This window comes from Staurois parvus, unplaced genomic scaffold (assembly GCF_062004578.1).
Source record: "Staurois parvus isolate SC_StPar_1 unplaced genomic scaffold, SC_StPar_1.0 ptg003224l, whole genome shotgun sequence".
NCBI classification, from domain to species: domain Eukaryota; kingdom Metazoa; phylum Chordata; class Amphibia; order Anura; family Ranidae; genus Staurois; species Staurois parvus.
Window position 1 is genome coordinate 1 of NW_028321020.1, and position 18,574 is coordinate 18,574.

General features: G+C 54.3%; 1 long non-coding RNA gene across 1 annotated transcript; it reads left to right on the forward strand.

Annotated features, from left to right (window-relative positions):
* Window positions 1-1,384, forward strand: LOC149428466 (uncharacterized). The gene is made up of 3 exons (XR_016310727.1): window positions 1-46; window positions 920-1,045; window positions 1,164-1,384. It is a non-coding gene; the product is annotated as an uncharacterized LOC149428466 (long non-coding RNA).
* Window positions 1,385-18,574: the final 17,190 nt, after the last annotated feature.

Sequence of the window (18,574 nt, forward strand, 5' to 3'; positions counted from 1 at the left end):
GGCCCCCCTGATCCGGGCCACCCGGGAATGGGCCCATGTCAGCTCCGTGAGTGACCCGGAGATCGGCCAATGTGTGCCATGTACAGCAAAGAGGACCTGTCATCCCCCTCATAATGGGCACAGGGATGGTGGGAACCCCTCATAATGGGCACAGGGACGGTGGGAACCCCTCATAATGGGCACAGGGACGGTGGGAACCCCTCATAATGGGCACAGGGACGGTGGGAACCCCTCATAATGGGCACAGGGACGGTGGGAACCCCTCATAATGGGCACAGGGACGATGGGAACCCCTCATAATGGGCACAGGGACGGTGGGAACCCCTCATAATGGGCACAGGGACGGTGGGAACCCCTCATAATGGGCACAGGGACGGTGGGAACCCCTCATAATGGGCACAGGGACGGTGGGAACCCCTCATAATGGGCACAGGGACGGTGGGAACCCCTCATAATGGGCACAGGGACGGTGGGAACCCCTCATAATGGGCACAGGGACGATGGGAACCCCTCATAATGGGCACAGGGACGGTGGGAACCCCTGCTAATGGGCACAGGGACGGTGGGAACCCCTCATAATGGGCACAGGGACGGTGGGAACCCCTCATAATGGGCACAGGGACGGTGGGAACCCCTCATAATGGGCACAGGGACGGTGGGAACCCCTCATAATGGGCACAGGGACGGTGGGAACCCCTCATAATGGGCACAGGCCCGGGATCTCACCAATCTGACATTTCACACTTTTCAGGGTATAACTAACATTAGTCCAATGATCCTCTGGGGTGGTCCTAGATTTAGGAGGCGGGGCTTCTGGCGGGTCAGAATAAAGAAGGTCCAGTCCAGAAGGGCGGGGAAGGGGGTGGGACAGGGGGCGTGTTCTGATATTGTATTGGACGGCATTGTGTTTCTGTGGCAGGCGGTTCTGGGCGTGTCCGTGGCTGAAGTGGCGCAGGATGCCGTACGGGAGCTCCGCCTCTTCCTGCTGTCCCCGGAGGAGCTGACCACTCTGGAACGGGAGAACGCCAAGGACGAGCTGATCCCTGTAAGACCTCCAGCCTATGAGGAGCCGCAGGGCATGCTGGGCTCTGTAGTTCCTCAAGCGTGATTCCCCGGGCCAATCAGAACCCGCGGTGATTCCATCGTACTTTTTTTTCCCGCAGGAGATCCAGATCGCTCAGTCCTGGAAATTTCACGCCCTGAAGAAAGTCGTCGTCACGGAGCCCCACCTCCTCCGCCGCAGGAGGGGAACTCTACCCAGAGACCACCACCGCTACCTGGACCCGCCCCCTAAGGGAGGAGCCGAGCGTTAGTCTGATGACGTCGCACCACAATTGTTATTTTGTTTCACAAAAATGTTTTCTTATTAAATCTCCTCTCTGCACACCGGCTGAAATGTCTTATCAGGCTCGCGGTGCGGCATGCGCAGCTCCTCGGGGGAGGGGCTTTGGTATGTCAGTGACAGCGGAAAATACAAAGTTCAGAGCGGATCCTTTTCAGCAAAACTCCATCCTTCCCTGCAGTCATGCATAGAGCTCCGCCCCATTTCCCAGCTGGAGGACGTCCAGCAGCTTCCAGCCCTTTCCTCCCCAGCCTGACTGTCCCTGGCCCCGCCCCTTTCATTAGAGCCTGCCCCATTTCCTGGCTGGAGGATGTCCAGCCCTTTCCTCCCCAGCTTCACTGGCCCCGCCCCTTTCATTAGAGCCCACCCCATTTCCTGTCCAGAGGACATCCAGCATCATCCAGCTCATTCCTCCCCAGCCTGACTGTCCTTGGCCCCGCCCTTTTCATTAGAGCCCACCCCATTTCCTGGCTGGAGAACGTCCAGCATCTTCCAGCCCTTTCCTCCCCAGCCTGACTCCATGGCCCCACCCCTTTCATTAGAGCCCGCTTCATTTCCTGGCTGGAGGACGTCCAGCATTATCTTGCACTTTCCTCCCCAGCCTGACTGTCCCTGGCCTGACTCCTCCCACTGCTTGCATCCAGACTGGGGCTCTGGAGAGGAGTACTGAGGCCGGGGGCTGGGATGTTTTCAGGAAGCTAAGTACAGCCCCCTGCCAGCCCCTCCCACCAGCCATGATCTGCCTGTGTTGCATAGAGAAGCAGAGAGAGCCAGTGATGACATCACTAAAATAAGGTCTGTAATGGAAATGGAAAGATTTTGTTCAAAACTGTTGATGAGGGGGAGGGGAATAGAGGGGGGAGGGGGGACCGGGGAAGGATGATACGGAAGGCGGCCATTGTAGCGGCGGGCAGCGCTGTGTCCTGCGTTTTGGGCGTGGCTGCCGGTGGTTTCTGATCTTCCCCAGCGATGACCTTCCTGCCAATCACTGATATTCTCAGGAAACCCGGAGGAACCTTTTAATTGGACTAACAGTCAGGGGCCCAATTATGGGGCCCCTCCCACCGCAACTGATATCCTTCTGCTATGGAGGACTCTGACAGTCTCACTCCTCCTGCTGCAGTCCCAGTAAACTCATAATGGCCTCATGGGGGGACTTGGGTGTTCCCACCTATGTCAGAATTATGGGGTTCCCAGACTCGGGGGGTCCCACCACCTCTGCAGTGCCGGCCCACCGATGGTCCCGGAAGGAGGAATTGGCATCATTACTGTCACAGACAGCAGAGGGTTACCCCCCCCCCGACCTCTCACCCCCTGACCTCTCACCCCCAGGCAGCTGGCAATGGGGGGGGGGGGGGTACCATCTGCCATCACTCTACTGGGACCTTATTGCAGTGCTGGGTGATAGGTGGGATGGCTAGTGGAATGGGGACACCTGCTGGGACCAGAAGGTACTACACCCCATCCGCTGGGATCAGTAGGTACTACACCCCATCCGCTGGGATCAGGAGGTACTACACCCCACCTGCTGGGATCAGGAGGTACTATACCCCACCTGCTGGGATCAGGAGGTACTACACCCCACCTGCTGGGACCAGAAGGTACTACACCCCATCCACTGGGATCAGTAGGTACTACACCCCACCTGCTGGGATCAGGAGGTATTACACCCCACCTGCTGGGATCAGGAGGTACTACACCCCACCTGCTGGGATCAGAAGGTATTACACCCCACCTGCTGGGATCAGGAGGTACTACACCCCATCCGCTGGGATCAGAAGGTACTACACCCCACCTGCTGGGATCAGGAGGTACTACACCCCATCCGCTGGGATCAGAAGGTACTACACCCCACCTGCTGGGATCAGAAGGTATTACACCCCATCCGCTGGGATCAGAAGGTATTACACCCCACCTGCTGGGATCAGGAGGTACTGCACCCCATCCGCTGGGATCGGGATACTGCACCCCATCTGCTGGGATCAGAAGGTACTACACCCCATCCGCTGGGATCAGTAGGTACTACACCCCACCTGCTGGGATCAGGAGGTACTACACCCCACCTGCTGGGATCAGGAGGTATTACACCCCACCTGCTGGGATCAGTAGGTACTACACCCCACCTGCTGGGATCAGAAGGTACTACACCCCACCTGCTGGGATCAGTAGGTACTACACCCCACCTGCTGGGATCAGTAGGTACTACACCCCACCTGCTGGGATCAGGAGGTACTACACCCCACCTGCTGGGATCAGGAGGTACTACACCCCACCTGCTGGGATCAGGAGGTATTACACCCCACTTCACTTCACTTCCGGTCATGCGCACTAGGTGGAACGCACGCTGACCCATAAGGAGGAAGCCATCTTCACATGCTATGAGGCAAGCGTGAGCAGCACAGGCGCTGAGAGGGGGCTGGAACCCGCGGTATATCGGCGGATGTCAGCGGTGGTTCCTGGGCCTCTGTGGCCGTGTTTGGCAATATCCATGAAGGACATCTCTTTCATTCCCTTTATCCATGGCACAGGTGGTGAGTGGATTGTTACAGGACATTAGATATACGGTCCTCTGTGATTAATATGACCTACATATCTTATTGAGTGCAAGCTCTGTCAGTGACTTCCCACATTATTTGTTTCACTACAGGATGGGGACATTATGGTGCTTTATGTAGGATACAGGACATACCGCATATAGCTCAACAGGCAGAAGATTCCTTGGGATATGTCTTGCTTTTCCTACAAAGGGTGGTGTGTAGTCCACATACAGTGGTGAAGATACCATTTCAAGCAGAGTGCTGCAATCTGCACCTTTTCTCCCATCCTGGGAATAAATGGGGCTTATTTCCATTCAAGAGCTTTATGACACAGCTGTTCACATTACAGATGAACGGGCCCCAACCACGTGTGCCGGCACAGGAATGTATTGCATCATATATTTGACATTTATGTCTTTTTCCAAACAGGCCTGAGGCTTACTGTTCCCCTCTTCACGCTTATTGTGCTTACTGCATTTCATACATGTGATATACGTATATCCATAGTATAATTTTTGGATTCCCTGTTCGGGATTCACCATTATGATATTGGTGTAAATTCATTATTCAATATTATGGTATACCTATGGTATAATTTTTGGATACACCTCTTCAGGGAAGTGTTTACCTATGTGTTTGTACTACAGAGATATTAGACTCCTGCAGTCACTTTTTCTGTTGCACATACATTTAGACCGGTCTTGATGTCATTTTATATGGTTTTAGGTCTGTGTGTTATTGTCTCATACTGAGGTGATGGTAAACCAGGGCGAATGCCCATATGTCATATTTATATCTGTGTAATAAAGCATAATTTTTGGAAAATTTTCTGAGTGTCACGGTCTGTTCATAATGTAGCCGCTTTTCTGTGAATCTCTTTTCACAAATCCCCCTTTTTTGAAGGTATTACACCCCACCTGCTGGGATCAGAAGGTATTACACCCCATCCGCTGGGATCAGAAGGTATTACACCCCACCTGCTGGGATCAGGAGGTACTGCACCCCATCCGCTGGGATCGGGATACTGCACCCCATCTGCTGGGATCAGAAGGTACTACACCCCATCCGCTGGGATCAGTAGGTACTACACCCCACCTGCTGGGATCAGGAGGTACTACACCCCACCTGCTGGGATCAGGAGGTATTACACCCCACCTGCTGGGATCAGTAGGTACTACACCCCACCTGCTGGGATCAGAAGGTACTACACCCCACCTGCTGGGATCAGTAGGTACTACACCCCACCTGCTGGGATCAGGAGGTACTACACCCCACCTGCTGGGATCAGGAGGTATTACACCCCACTTCACTTCACTTCCGGTCATGCGCACTAGGTGGAACGCACGCTGACCCATAAGGAGGAAGCCATCTTCACATGCTATGAGGCAAGCGTGAGCAGCACAGGCGCTGAGAGGGGGCTGGAACCCGCGGTATATCGGCGGATGTCAGCGGTGGTTCCTGGGCCTCTGTGGCCGTGTTTGGCAATATCCATGAAGGACATCTCTTTCATTCCCTTTATCCACGGCACAGGTGGTGAGTGGATTGTTACAGGACATTAGATATACGGTCCTCTGTGATTAATATGACCTACATATCTTATTGAGTGTAAGCTCTGTCAGTGACTTCCCACATTATTTGTTTCACTACAGGATGGGGACATTATGGTGCTTTGTGCAGGATACAGGACATACCGCATATAGCTCAACAGGCAGAAGATTCCTTGGGATATGTCTTGCTTTTCCTACAAAGGGTGGTGTGTAGTCCACATACAGTGGTGAAGACACCATTTCAAGCAGAGTGCTGCAATCTGCACCTTTTCTCCCATCCTGGGAATAAATGGGGCTTATTTCCATTCAAGAGCTTTATGACACAGCTGTTCACATTACAGATGAACGGGCCCCAACCACGTGTGCCGGCACAGGAATGTATTGCATCATATATTTGACATTTATGTCTTTTTCCAAACAGGCCTGAGGCTTACTGTTCCCCTCTTCACGCTTATTGTGCTTACTGCATTTCATACATGTGATATACGTATATCCATAGTATAATTTTTGGATTCCCTGTTCGGGATTCACCATCATGATATTGGTGTAAATTCATTATTCAATATTATGGTATACCTATGGTATAATTTTTGGATACACCTCTTCAGGGAAGTGTTTACCTATGTGTTTGTACTACAGAGATATTAGACTCCTGCAGTCACTTTTTCTGTTGCACATACATTTAGACCGGTCTTGATGTCATTTTATATGGTTTTAGGTCTGTGTGTTATTGTCTCATACTGAGGTGATGGTAAACCAGGGCGAATGCCCATTTGTCATATTTATATCTGTGTAATAAAGCATAATTTTTGGAAAATTTTCTGAGTGTCACGGTCTGTTCATAATGTAGCCGCTTTTCTGTGAATCTCTTTTCACAAATCCCCCTTTTTTGAAGGTATTACACCCCACCTGCTGGGATCAGAAGGTATTACACCCCACCTGCTGGGATCAGGAGGTACTGCACCCCATCCGCTGGGATCAGAAGGTGTTACACCCCATCCGCTGGGATCAGAAGGTACTACACCCCACCTGCTGGGATCAGTAGGTACTACACCCCATCTGCTGGGATCAGAAGGTATTACACCCCACCTGCTGGGATCAGGTGGTACTACACCCCATCCGCTGGGATCAGGAGGTATTACACCCCATCTGCTGGGATCAGAAGGTATTACACCCCACCTGCTGGGATCAGTAGGTACTACACCCCACCTGCTGGGATCAGAAGGTACTACACCCCATCCGCTGGGATCAGAAGGTGTTACACCCCACCTGCTGGGATCAGAAGGTACTACACCCCATCCGCTGGGATCAGGAGGTATTACACCCCACCTGCTGGGATCAGGAGGTACTGCACCCCATCCGCTGGGATCGGGATACTGCACCCCATCTGCTGGGATCAGAAGGTACTACACCCCATCCGCTGGGATCAGAAGGTACTACACCCCACCTGCTGGGATCAGAAGGTATTACACCCCACCTGCTGGGATCAGGAGGTACTACACCCCATCCGCTGGGATCAGAAGGTACTACACCCCACCTGCTGGGATCAGAAGGTATTACACCCCACCTGCTGGGATCAGGAGGTACTATACCCCATCTGCTGGGATCAGGAGGTACTACACCCCATCTGCTGGGATCAGGAGGTACTACACCCCATCTGCTGGGATCAGAAGGTATTACACCCCACCTGCTGGGATCAGTAGGTACTACACCCCACCTGCTGGGATTAGAAGGTACTACGCCCCATCCACTGGGATCAGAAGGTATTACACCCCACCTGCTGGGATCAGGAGGTACTATACCCCACCTTCTTGGATCAGAAGGTACTGCACCCCACCTGCTGGGATCAGGGGATACTGCACCCCATCCGCTGGGATCAGAAGGTACTACACCCCATCCGCTGGGATCAGAAGGTACTACACCCCATCCACTGGGATCAGAAGGTATTACACCCCATCCACTGGGATCAGAAGGTATTACACCCCATCCGCTGGGATCAGAAGGTACTACACCCCACCTGCTGGGATCAGGAGGTACTGCACCCCATCCGCTGGGATCGGGATACTGCACCCCATCCGCTGGGATCAGAAGGTACTACACCCCATCCGCTGGGATCAGAAGGTGTTACACCCCATCCGCTGGGATCAGAAGGTACTACACCCCACCTGCTGGGATCAGTAGGTACTACACCCCATCTGCTGGGATCAGAAGGTATTACACCCCACCTGCTGGGATCAGGAGGTACTACACCCCATCCGCTGGGATCAGGAGGTATTACACCCCACCTGCTGGGATCAGTAGGTACTACACCCCATCTGCTGGGATCAGGAGGTACTACACCCCATCTGCTGGGATCAGAAGGTATTACACCCCACCTGCTGGGATCAGTAGGTACTACACTTCATCCACTGGGATCAGAAGGTATTGCACCTCATCTGCTGGGATCAGAAGGTACTACACCCCACCTGCTGGGATCAGAAGGTATTACACCCCATCCGCTGGGATCAGAAGGTATTACACCCCATCCGCTGGGATCAGAAGGTACTACACCCCACCTGCTGGGATCAGAAGGTACTGCACCCCACCTGCTGGGATCAGAAGGTATTACACCCCACCTGCTGGGATCAGGAGGTACTACACCCCATCCGCTGGGATCAGAAGGTATTACACCCCACCTGCTGGGATCAGGAGGTACTACACCCCATCCGCTGGGATCAGAAGGTATTACACCCCACCTGCTGGGATCAGGAGGTACTACACCCCACCTGCTGGGATCAGAAGGTACTGCACCCCACCTGCTGGGATCAGGGGATACTGCACCCCATCCTCTGGGATCAGAAGGTATTACACCCCATCCGCTGGGATCAGAAGGTACTACACCCCATCCGCTGGGATCAGAAGGTACTGCACCCCATCCGCTGGGATCAGAAGGTACTGCACCCCACCCGCTGGGATCAGAAGGTACTGCACCCCACCCGCTGGGATCAGGAGGTACTACACCCCATCCGCTGGGATTAGGAGGTACTACACCCCATCCGCTGGGATCAGGAGGTACTACACCCCATCCGCTGGGATCAGAAGGTATTACACCCCACCTGCTGGGATCAGGAGGTACTACACCCCATCCGCTGGGATCAGGAGGTACTACACCCCATCCGCTGGGATCAGGAGGTACTACACCCCATCCGCTGGGATCAGGAGGTACTACACCCCATCCGCTGGGATCAGAAGGTACTGCACCCCATCCGCTGAGATCAGAAGGTACTGCACCCCATCCGCTGAGATCAGAAGGTACTGCACCCCATCCGCTGGGATCAGAGGGTACTGCACCCCACCCGCTGGGATCAGAAGGTACTGCACCCCATCCGCTGAGATCAGAAGGTACTGCACCCCATCCGCTGGGATCAGAAAATACTACACCCCATCCGCTGGGATCAGAGGGTACTACATCCCATCCGCTGGGATCAGAGGGTATTACACCCCACCTGCTGGGATCAGAAGGTACTACACCCCACCCGCTGGGATCAGAAGGTATTACACCCCACCTGCTGGGATCAGAAGGTACTACACCCCACCTGCTTAGATCAGAAGGTACTACACCCCACCTGCTGGGATCAGAAGGTACTACACCCCACCTGCTGGGATCAGAAGGTGTTACACCCCACCTGCTGGGATCAGAAGGTACTACACCCCATCCGCTAGGATCAGAAGGTACTACACCCCACCTGCTGGGATCAGAAGGTACTACACCCCACCTGCTGGGATCAGAAGGTACGGCACCCCATCCGCTGGGATCAGAAGGTACGGCACCCCATCCGCTGGCATCAGAAGGTACTGCACCCCACCTGCTGAGATCAGAAGGTACTACACCCCACCTGCTGGGATGAGAAGGCATTACACCCCACCTGCTGAGATCCGAAGGTACTACACCTCATCTGCTGGGATCAGAAGGTACTACACCCCATCTGCTGGCATCAGGGGTACTGCACCCCATTTGCTGGCATCAGGGGGTACTGCACCCCATTTGCTGGCATCAGAAGGTACTACACCGGCTCAGACGGAGAGGAACCAGGTCAGACAGAGAGAGGAACCGGGTCAGAGAGGAACCGGCTCAGACAGAGAAGAACCGGCTCAGACAGAGAGGAACCGGTTTAAACGGAGAGATGAACTGGGTCAGACAGAGAGGAACCGCATCAGATAGAGTTCAGGAAAGTGTCTCGAGTTTGTTCCAAAAGTGGTGTCACGTGAGCCGAATTCCAGCAGAAGTTCTAGGCGGGTCCATTTTTCAGCACCAGAACCGCGTTGGCAGAATCGGTTGGAGTCGGTTTCTATGGATCCCACAGATGTCCTACAAGTGGATATCCCCCGAGGACTGCGCTCCGTCCCTTCTGTGGGAGGACTTCTCACCACTTACACCCCCAGCCGCAGTCAGCTGTACCACCAGCAGGGGGCAGCAGAGGACTGTCAGAGTTCTGTCACACCGGTGTCACATCGCAGGGCAAGTCGCAGCGCGTTGTCAGCCATCACAGCGGTCCTATCGGTGCGATTCCCACTCGGCCGGAGACGCAGCGATTTCTAAAAGTAGTGCAGATACTTCCGGTGCATCTGTGTGATGTATAGCCAGTCCCACCGCATGTCAGAATGACGTCCTGCGATTTCACTGCCGAATCGCTGTGACCGGGACGTGTTCTGCATTTCAGGAAGAAGCTGAAGAGAAGCTGTTACATTGCATCACGGCTATCCTATTCATAGCATGAAGGGCAGGATCACAAGATCGGGTGCCGGTCATACCGGTGCGATGTGTGAACTGAAATCGCATCTGAAATCGCATCTAATGAATGTGAACGGCGGTGTCATGCGATTTGCTGCAGAGCGATTTCTACAGTAGATCTCGCGTGACTTTTTTCTGCAGTTTATTGTGATTTCAGATACATAGAATACAATGGAAATCGCACTGCAAATCGCAAGAAATCATTGAAAAACTTCACAAGTCGCAATGAAGTCTTCAGAAATCGCACGTGACTTAGTCACCAGCCACACTGCTGCGATTTAAAATTGTGCAATTTCTGTGCGATTTTAAGGTGTGAATTCTGAAGACTGTATTGCAACTTGTGAAGTTTTTCAATAATTTCTTGCGATTTCTTGCGATTTGCAGTGCGATTTCCATTGTATTCTATGGATGTGAAATCGCAACAAAACTGCAGAACAAGTCACACAAGAACTACTTTAGAATTCGCTCTGCAAATCGCAAGAAATCGCTGAAAATATTTGCAAGTCACAATAAAGTCTTCAAAAATCACACTGAAATCGCACACAAATCTCAGCGGTGTGACTGGTGACTTAATGCTGGTCATACCGGTGCGATTTGTGAATTGAAATCGCATCTAATGAATGTGAACGTCGGCGTCTTAATGTGCGATTTGCTGCGGCGTGATTTCTAAAGTAGTTCCTGCGTGACTTTTTCTGCAGTTTATTGCGATTTCACAGACATAGAATAGAAATCACAAGAAATCATTGAAAACTTCACAAGTTGCGATGAAGTCCTCAGAAATCGCACACAAATCGCAGGTGACCGGTCACACTGCTGCGATTTAAAATTATTTGATTTCTGTGCGATTTTAAGGTGTAAATTCTGAAGATTTTATTGTGAGTTGTGAAGTTTTTCAACGATTTCTTGCGATTTGCAGAGCGATTTCCAGTTTATTCTATGTCTGTGAAATCGCAATAAACTGCAGAAAAAGTCACGCAGGAACTACTTTAGAAATTGCACACAAATCGCACACAAATCGCACGTGTTAAGACGCTGCCGTTCACATTCATTAGATGCGATTTCAGGCGTGATTTCAATTTGCAATAAAGTCTTCAAAAATCACACTGAAATTGCGCACAAATCGCAGCGGTGTGACTGGTGACTTAGTGCCTGGTCATACTGATGTGATTTGTGAAATCGCACCTAAAATCGCATGTAATGAATGTGAACGGCAGCGTCTTAACATGCGATTTCTAAAGTAGTTCCTGCGTGACTTTTTCTGCAGTTTATTGCGATTTCACAGACATAGAATATAACGGAAATTGCTCTGCAAAACGCAAGAAATCACAAGAAATCGTTGAAAACTTTCCCAAGTCGCAATGAAGTCTTCAGGAATCGCACGCAAATCGCACATGACTTAGTCACCGGCCACACTGCTGCGATTTAAAATTGTGCGATTTCTGAGCGATTTTAAGCTGCGAATTCTGAAGATTTTGTGAAGTTTTTCAGCGATTTCTTGCGACTTGCAGAGCGATTCCCATGTCTGTGAAATCGCACTAAACTGCATTTTCTATGATATTTGGACACAATAACAATCTAGGATTCCATAGATATAACAATGACGCAGATTTCATCCATTCGCCGTCTGCGGAGGAATCGCAGAATCTCGTTTTATGTTTGTTGGAGAGAATTTAGAAGAAAAATAAATAATAATAAATAAAGAGAACAATAAAATACAAATAAATAAATAATAAATGAGGTCGATCTGCGTTTTTTTACCGCTCGCCCGTGACAGGAGCCGCCCCTCAGATTTGGACGCGTGGAGCCGCTGCGATGTGGAAAACTTCATTCTGCGTGTCGCCAGAGTCGCTATTTGCTGTTGAAGTCAATGGGACCGAGTCGCATTGACAGAATGGGGGGGGGAGGGGGAGTCTTACAATTCGTTTTCTTGAAGAAGCAGCCACAGCCGGAGCAGAGAAGCCCCCCCCCTGCCAGCACACTGCGAAGAAGGACCCTCTGGATGGAAGCCGGGGTCTCTCTGCAGAGGTCTGAAATGTGGAGTCAGAGCTGGAGCAATGCTGAGCTGCCTACTGAATGTGAAGTTATAGGTCCGCCTCTGACTCAGCGGGGGAGGAGCCAGACCTCTGCAGAGGGGCCTCTGCTTCTACACAGACCTCTGCAGGGAGACCACTGCTTCCACACAGACCTCTGCAGGGAGACCACTGCTTCCACACAGACCTCTGCAGGGAGACCACCGCTTCCACACAGACCTCTGCAGGGAGACCACCGCTTCCACACAGACCTCTGCAGGGAGACCACCGCTTCCACACAGACCTCTGCAGACAGACCACTGCTTCCACGCAGACCTCTGCAGAGGGACCACTGCTTCCACACAGACCTCTGCAGAGAGACCACTGCTTCCACACACACCTCTGCAGGGAGACCACTGCTTCCACACAGACCTCTGCGGGGAGACCACTGCTTCCACACACACCTCTGCAGGGAGACCACTGCTTCCACACAGACCTCTGCAAAGAAACCGCTGCTTCCACACAGACCTCTGCAGGGAGACCACTGCTTCCACACAGACCTCTGCAGGGAGACCACTGCTTCCACACAGACCTCTGCAGGGAGACCACTGCTTCCACACAGACCTCTGCAGGGAGACCACTGCTTCCACGCAGACCTCTGCAGGGAGACCACCGCTTCCACACAGACCTCTGCAGAGGGACCACCGCTTCCACACAGACCTCTGCAGAGGGACCACTGCTTCCACACAGACCTCTGCAGGGAGACCACTGCTTCCACACAGACCTCTGCAGGGAGACCACTGCTTCCACGCAGACCTCTGCAGAGGGACCACTGCTTCCACACAGACCTCTGCAGAGGGACCACTGCTTCCACACAGACCTCTGCAGAGGGACCACTGCTTCCACACAGACCTCTGCAGAGAGACCACTGCTTCCACGCAGACCTCTGCAGGGAGACCACTGCTTCCACGCAGACCTCTGCAGGGAGACCACTGCTTCCACACAGACCTCTGCAGGGAGACCACTGCTTCCACGCAGACCTCTGCGGAGAGACCACTGCTTCCACGCAGACCTCTGCAGGGAGACCACTGCTTCCACGCAGACCTCTGCAGGGAGACCACTGCTTCCACGCAGACCTCTGCAGGGAGACCACTGCTTCCACGCAGACCTCTGCAGAGGGACCACTGCTTCCACACAGACATCTGCAGAGGGACCACTGCTTCCACACAGACCTCTGCAGGGAGACCACTGCTTCCACGCAGACCACTGCGGAGGGACCACTGCTTCCACACAGACCTCTGCGGAGAGACCACTGCTTCCACGCAAACCTCTGCAGACGGACCACTGCTTCCACACAGACCTCTGCAGGGAGACCACTGCTTCCACACAGACCTCTGCAGGGAGACCACTGCTTCCACACAGACCTCTGCAGGGAGACCACTGCTTCCACACAGACCTCTGCGGAGAGACCACTGCTTCCACACAGACCTCTGCAGGGAGACCACTGCTTCCACGCAGACCTCTGCAGGGAGACCACTGCTTCCACACAGACCTCTGCAGGGAGACCACTGTTTCCACACAGACCTCTGCGGAGAGACCACTGCTTCTACACAGACCTCTGCAGGGAGACCACTGCTTCCACACAGACCTCTGCAGGGAGACCACTGCTTCCACGCAGACCTCTGCAGAGGGACCACTGCTTCCACACAGACCTCTGCAGAGGGACCACTGCTTCCACACAGAACTCTGCAGAGGGACCACTGCTTCCACACAGACCTCTGCGGAGAGACCACTGCTTCCACACAGACCTCTGCAGGGAGACCACTGCTTCCACACAGACCTCTGCAGAGGGACCACTGCTTCCACACAGACCTCTGCAGGGAGACCGCTGCTTCCACACAGACCTCTGAGGAGAGACCACTGCTTCCACAGAGACCTCTGCAGGGAGGCAGGGAGACCACTGCTTCCACACAGACCTCTGCAGAGGGACCACTGCTTCCACACAGACCTCTGCAGAGGGACCACTGCTTCCACACAGACCTCTGCAGGGAGACCACTGCTTCCACACAGACCTCTGCAGAGGGACCACTGTTTCCACACAGACCTCTGCAGGGAGACCACTGCTTCCACACAGACCTCTGCAGGGAGACCACTGCTTCCACACAGACCTCTGCAGAGGGAACACTGCTTCCATACAGACCTCTGCAAAGAGACTGCTGCTTCCACACAGACCTCTGCAGGGAGACCACTGCTTCCACACAGACCTTTGCGGAGAGACCACTGCTTCCATGCAAACCTCTGCAGAGGGACCACTGCTTCCACACAGACCTCTGCAGGGAGACCACTGCTTCCACGCAGACCTCTGCAGGGAGACCACTGCTTCCACGCAGACCTCTGCAGGGAGACCACTGCTTCCACGCAGACCTCTGCAGGGAGACTACTGCTTCCACGCAGACCTCTGCAGGGAGACCACTGCTTCCACACAGACCTCTGCAGAGGGACCACTGCTTCCACACAGACATCTGCAGAGGGACCACTGCTTCCACACAGACCTCTGCAGGGAGACCACTGCTTCCACGCAGACCTCTGAGGAGGGACCACTGCTTCCACACAGACCTCTGCAGAGAGACCACTGCTTCCACGCAAACCTCTGCAGAGGGACCACTGCTTCCACACAGACCTCTGCAGAGGGACCACTGCTTCCACACAGACCTCTGCAGAGGGACCACTGCTTCCACACAGACCTCTGCGGAGAGACCACTGCTTCCACACAGACCTCTGCAGGGAGACCACTGCTTCCACACAGACCTCTGCAGAGGGACCACTGCTTCCACACAGACCTCTGCAGGGAGACCGCTGCTTCCACACAGACCTCTGCGGAGGGACCACTGCTTCCACACAAACCTTTGCGGAGAGACCACTGCTTCCACGCAAACCTCTGCAGAGGGACCACTGCTTCCACACAGACCTCTGCAGGGAGACCACTGCTTCCACACAGACCTCTGCAGGGAGACCACTGCTTCCACGCAGACCTCTGCAGGGAGACCACTGCTTCCACGCAGACCTCTGCAGGTAGACTACTGCTTCCACGCAGACCTCTGCAGGGAGACCACTGTTTCCACACAGACCTCTGCGGAGAGACCGCTGCTTCCACACACACCTCTGCAAAGAGACCGCTGCTTCCACACAGACCTCTGCAGAGGGACCACTGCTTCCACACAGACCTCAGCAAAGAGACCGCTGCTTCCACACTGACCTTTGCAGAGAGACCACTGCTTCCACGCAAACCTCTGCAGGGAGACCACTGCTTCTACACAGACCTCTGCAGGGAGACCACTGCTTCCACACAGACCTCTGCAGGGAGACCACTGCTTCCACGCAGACCTCTGCAGGGAGACCACTGCTTCCACGCAGACCTCTGAGGAGAGACCACTGCTTCCACACAGACCTCTGCGGAGAGACCACTGCTTCCACACAGACCTCTGCAGAGGGATCACTGCTTCCACACAGACCTCTGCAGAGGGACCACTGCTTCCACACAGACCTCTGCGGAGAGACCACTGCTTCCACGCAGACCTCTGCGGAGAGACCACTGCTTCCACACAGACCTCTGCAGAGAGACCACCGCTTCCACACAGACCTCTGCAGGGAGACCATTGCTTCCACACGGACATCTGCAAAGAGACCACTGCTTCCACACAGACCTCTGCGGAGAGACCACTGCTTCCACACAGACCTCTGCAAAGAGACCACTGCTTCCACACACACCTCTGCAGGGAGACCACTGCTTCCACACAGACCTCTGCAGAGAAACCACTGCTTCCACACACACCTCTGCAGGGAGACCACTGCTTCCACACAGACCTCTGCAGAGAGACCACCGCTTCCACACTACCTCTGCAGAGGGACCACTGTTTCCACACAGACCTCTGCAGAGGGACCACTGTTTCCACACAGACCTCTGCAGAGGGACCACTGCTTCCACACAGCCCTCTGCAGAGAGACCACTGCTTCCACACAGACCTCTGCAGAGAGACCACTGCTTACACACAGACCTCTGCGGAGAGACCGCTGCTTCCACGCAAACCTCTGCAGGGAGACCACTGCATCCACACAGACCTCTGCAGAGGGACCACTGCTTTCACGCATACCTCTGCAAAGAGAGCGCTGCTTCCACACAGACCTCTGCGGAGAGACCACTGCTTCCACACAGACCTCTGCAGGGAGACCACTGCTTCCATGCAGACCTCTGCAGAGAGACCACTGCTTCCACACACCTCTGCAGAGGGACCACTGCTTCCACACAGACCTCTGCGGAGAGACCACTGCTTCCACACAGACCTCTGCAGAGGGACCACTGTTTCCACACAGACCTCTGCAGAGGGACCACTGTTTCCACACAGACCTCTGCAGAGGGACCACTGTTTCCACACATACCTGTGCAGGGAGACCACTGCTTCCACACAGACCTCTGCAGAGAGACCACTGCTTCCACGCAGACCTCTGCAGAGAGACCACTGCTTCCACACAGACCTCTGCAGGGAGACCACTGCTTCCACACAGACCTCTGCGGAGAGACCACTGCTTCCACACAGACCTCTGCAGAGAGACCACCGCTTCCACACAGACCTCTGCAGGGAGACCACTGCTTCCACACGGACCTCTGCAAAGAGACCACTGCTTCCACACAGACCTCTGCGGAGAGACCACTGCTTCAACACAGACCTCTGCAAAGAGACCACTGCTTCCACACAGACCTCTGCAGAGAGACCACCGCTTCCACACTACCTCTGCAGAGGGACCGCTGTTTCCACACAGACCTCTGCAGAGGGACCACTGCTTCCACACAGACCTCTGCAGGGAGACCACTGCTTCCACGCAGACCCCTGCAGGGAGACCACTGCTTCCACACAGACCTCTGCAGAGAGACCACCGCTTCCACACAGACCTCTGCAGAGGGACCACTGTTTCCACACAGACCTCTGCAGAGAGACCACTGCTTCCACACAGACCTCTGCGGAGAGACCGCTGCTTCCACGCAAACCTCTGCAGGGAGACAACTGCATCCACACAGACCTCTGCAGAGGGACCACTGCTTTCACGCATACCTCTGCAAAGAGAGCGCTGCTTCCACACAGACCTCTGCAGGGAGACCACTGCTTCCACGCAGACCTCTGCAGAGAGACCACTGCTTCCACACACACCTCTGCAGAGGGACCACTGCTTCCACACAGACCTCTGCGGAGAGACCACTGCTTCCACACAGACCTCTGCAGAGGGACCACTGTTTCCACACAGACCTCTGCAGAGGGACCACTGTTTCCACACAGACCCCTGCAGAGGGACCACTGTTTCCACACAGACCTGTGCAGGGAGACCACTGCTTCCACACAGACCTCTGCAGAGAGACCACTGCTTCCACGCAGACCTCTGCAGAGAGACCACTGCTTCCACGCAGACCCCTGCAGGGAGACCACTGCTTCCACACAGACCTCTGCAGAGAGACCACCGCTTCCACACAGACCTCTGCAGAGGGACCACTGTTTCCACACAGACCTCTGCAGAGGGACCACTGTTTACACACAGACCTCTGCAGAGGGACCACTGTTTCCACACAGACCTGTGCAGGGAGACCACTGCTTCCACACAGACCTCTGCAGAGAGACCACTGCTTCCACGCAGACCTCTGCGGAGAGACCACTGCTTCCACACAGACCTCTGCAGAGAGACCACTGCTTCCACACAGACCTCTGCAGGGAGACCACTGCTTCCACGCAGACCTCTGCAGAGAGACCACTGCTTCCACACACACCTCTGCAGAGGGAGCACTGCTTCCACACAGACCTCTGCGGAGAGACCACTTCTTCCACACAGACCTCTGCAGAGGGACCACTGTTTCCACACAGACCTCTGCAGAGGGACCACTGTTTCCACACAGACCTCTGCAGAGGGACCACTGTTTCCACACAGACCTGTGCAGGGAGACCACTGCTTCCACGCAGACCTCTGCAGAGGGACCACTGCTTCCACGCAGACCCCTGCAGGGAGACCACCGCTTCCACACAGACCTCTGCAGGGAGACCACTGCTTCCACACAGATCTCTGCAGAGAGACCACTGCTTCCACACAGACCTCTGCAGAGAGACCACCGCTTCCACACAGACCTCTGCAGGGAGACCACTGCTTCCACACAGACCTCTGCAGGGAGACCACTGCTTCCACACAGACCTCTGCGGAGAGACCACTGCTTCCACACAGATCTCTGCAGAGAGACCACTGCTTCCACACAGACCTCTGCAGAGAGACCACCGCTTCCACACAGACCTCTGCAGGGAGACCACTGCTTCCACACAGACCTCTGCAGAGAG